The sequence below is a fragment of the Myotis davidii genome, unplaced genomic scaffold, assembly GCF_000327345.1.
Source record: "Myotis davidii unplaced genomic scaffold, ASM32734v1 scaffold43, whole genome shotgun sequence".
Taxonomy (NCBI): domain Eukaryota; kingdom Metazoa; phylum Chordata; class Mammalia; order Chiroptera; family Vespertilionidae; genus Myotis; species Myotis davidii.
Window position 1 is genome coordinate 644,674 of NW_006294590.1, and position 3,320 is coordinate 647,993.

The window sequence follows — 3,320 nt, forward strand, 5'->3', positions numbered from 1 at the left end:
CTGGTTGCAGGCTCGTGCAGGGGGCATCCAATCCATGTGTTTTCTCTCACATCGATGTTTCTCTCTGTCTCACCCCCCGTCTTCCACTCTCTCTAAAAATCAATGGAAAAGCATCCTCAGGTGAGGATAAAAAACAACACAAAACTGCATCATGACCTTTGACCAAGGAATTCCGCTTCTAGGAACCTGTCCTACAGGTACCCCCCCGCCCCCCCCCCCCCGCATGCATGGGTGGCTGCTTTAAGCCCTGAAGGCTGGAGACAGATTCGGGGTCCTGAGGGGCTGTGTAAACGGGATGAAGGCCTCCCCTCCTGAGGGGAGCGGGGAGACTCTTCAGGCGCTGAGACCGACTTTCAAGTAAAAAGGCAAATGCAGAGCTCACATGGAATATGCTACAATGGGGGGGGGGGCGCGTATTTGCATTAAATGCCTCTAGGAGTTGAGAGAGGGCCCCCCGGGAGGCAGGAGGCAGGAAGGGACCCTCAGAGTGCCTAGAAGAGCCTCAGGGACATGGCCTTGGGGGCCAGGATGGGGCATCTCATTTGTAATTTTTGGATTCAGACCGTCTGGATGTTTTCGGGTCTAGACCCATGAGAATACAGAGTCCGGACCCTCCTGGCCCCAGACTGGGGCCGAGGCTCTCGCCATGAGGGGACAGAGCCGATTTCTGAAAACTGGCCATTTTTGTCTCTTTATGCGGGCTTCAAACCCAGGAATGAGGCCCTGTGCTCACGCAACCAGGAGGGACACACCCCGCTCCCGCCCCCGGTTCTGGGGGAGACTCGAGGGCAGGGACCTGGCTTTGCAGCTGCTGGGCTGGGCTGGCCGGTGAGGGATTCGCAGAAACACGTTTGGGGGGGACACACTGAGTTGACCAGGGAGGTGAGGAGTCACGGAAGACATGGGCAGCCCAGAAATACTGGAACTTCCGCTGCTGGGATTGGCTGGTGTGGAAGACCACCTGTTGTCTTCACCAGCTGGTAAGCGTAGACAGAGACCCCCCCCCGCCCCCTCCCCCAAGGCTGGGTACCTGTAAGCCCTAGCAAAGGTCGGAGCTGGGCCCACCTCTGTTTGTCCAGACAGTGGTAGCTGAAGCAACTTCCCCATCTATTATTATGTAAATCCTTGCTGATGGGCTAGTCTGCCTGTTGCCGGGGTCGCCTGTGTAAGGGCTATGCTATGGGTGCATCCCAGATCAGTAACAGCTGGGTGAGGCCTGAGCACCAGTGGAAGTTCTTCCCCTTGAGTTGGACTTGCCCGCCTGGGCCCCCAATATTTCCAGTTATCTCTTGTCTCTTCTCTTTCATTTGTGTGCGGCTCCTATTCCAGGTCCTGAACCCTGATCCTTGCGGGACGTGGAGGGAAACATTTACCAACAGGCTGGCCTCCCCCAGGGAGCGGAGGGCCGCTCGGCACTGCAACGGGGGACTGGCCCCCGGCCCGGCCCGCCAGCTCCTGTGACTGGGGGGCCCCTTGGAGGGACCAGGTCCACAGTGAAGGTTCCCGCTGCAAACCCACAAGGACCTTGAACCCCACTTGGGCCTCCTCCCTCGTCCACCTCCAGCTCCCCTCCCGCCCAGGAGGGGCTTCACAATTTATCAAGACCTGAGTACAGGCGCGGCCCTCTGGGTCCTTCCCCGCCCGCCATGCTCTGAGGCTGGGAAATTTCCTGTCACGCTGAGCCAGGAAATTCAGCCAGGTCTGGTGAATACCTTCATTTCACAGATGGGGGAAACTGAGGCCGGAGAGGGGGCAGAGCAGAAGACTGAGGGGAGTTGGGTGGAGGCAGGGGTCTCCGCGGAGGCCCAGGCCAGGGCAGTGGGTGTGTGTGCCGGCTGCATGCCCGGCGAGGCGGGAGGCCCAGGGCACAGGGAGGGAGAGAAGCGGGCGGTGCTGACGCCATGCACGGGGCGGCCCCAGGTAGGGCTCCCCAGAAGGACCTGGCGTGGACCTCGGTGGGCAGATGGAGGACAAGCAGAAGGCACAGGCCCGCAGGGCGAGGAGCGAGGCTGCCAGGCCCCAACAAGGACAGACAGAGACAGACAGACGTGAGGGCACGTGGCCTTTTGTGGAGGACAGAATGAGTCTGAGGGGACTGGAGAGGAGGGGAAGGGGAGCCAGCCCCCACAGCTGGGCCACACCCTTCTTGACTTTGAGCTGACTCTCCCTTCTCACCGCTTTTCTGGAAGTAAACCCTTCCCACCCGGGACTGAGCAGCAGCCATCCGAGGGTGGACCCAGGTGGAAAGCGCCACGGACTGGGCACCGGCAGCCCTCCCGGGGAAGGCGCTCCTCGCTCCTGTGGCTCCGAGGCAGGCCTGTCCCTCACTCCCGGCGTCAGAGGTCCCAGGCTCCCGGCAATTCCCCTTCTCCCTCGAGCTCCTCGGCTCCCCTAAGCGAATTCGCTCAAATTCCGAGGAACTTTAAAATCGTCTCCTGTCGAGGTTCTTGCCTAGAGGCTGAGGGAGAGCGGAGAGCCCCCAGCCTCAAGGCTCAGGCCACGGGGGTCCGAGGCGAGGCCCCACCTCTGCCAAGTCCCCAGGAATGGTGTTCCTTCAGCGGCCGGAGGGGTCCCCTCTGGGCAACGGGCACAGTTAGGTCTCCCCCAGGGCAGGCAGGGAAAGGCTGAGCTGGCCCCGCCCACGAGCGCCATGGCCAGTGCCAGTGGCTGGGCCTGGCTTGGCATCTGCTGCCAGGGTACATGGAGGCTCACACTGCAGGGGGCAGGCCTTCGGGCCCAGGCAACTGGCCTGGGCAGCAGCGTGCCCGGAGGAAGGATGAGCCGCAGGGCAGCCAAGGCCCCCAGTGGTCCAGGTCCAGGCGCTGAAATTGTCCACGGTCGCCCTATTGGGGGTGACCTTGGGCCAGGAAAGCCCAGCCACATTGAGCCCCGGCCCCCTTCCCGCCCAGCCCTAGCCCACGTGGTGGCCCTGCCCCCGCGGGCAGGAACGGAACCGACTCCACAAGCGTCTTAAATAGGACACGAGAGGCTCCCATTCAAGTTTGATTCCCCGGCCTGTGGACACAGGCAGGATGCCAACCCAGACTGGCCTCCTGCTAGGCAAGGTGGGGGGGGCTGGTCAAAAGGCACCCAGCGGCGATTCTGAGGGCACCTCTCTGAGCCTTGGTTCCCCATCACTGTCCCCGCCCAGCACCAATGTCGCCACAAGCCAAGGAAGTCGAGGCAGCCGTGGTTTCCAAACGGTTTATTTCCCCGACCAGGAGGTGGGGGCGCTGGGAGCGGGTGTCGGGGTCTGGGGCTGAAGGGTCGGGCGGCGGGGCCCTCAGGCGAAGGTGGAGCCGTTCCAGCCCACGTTGGCC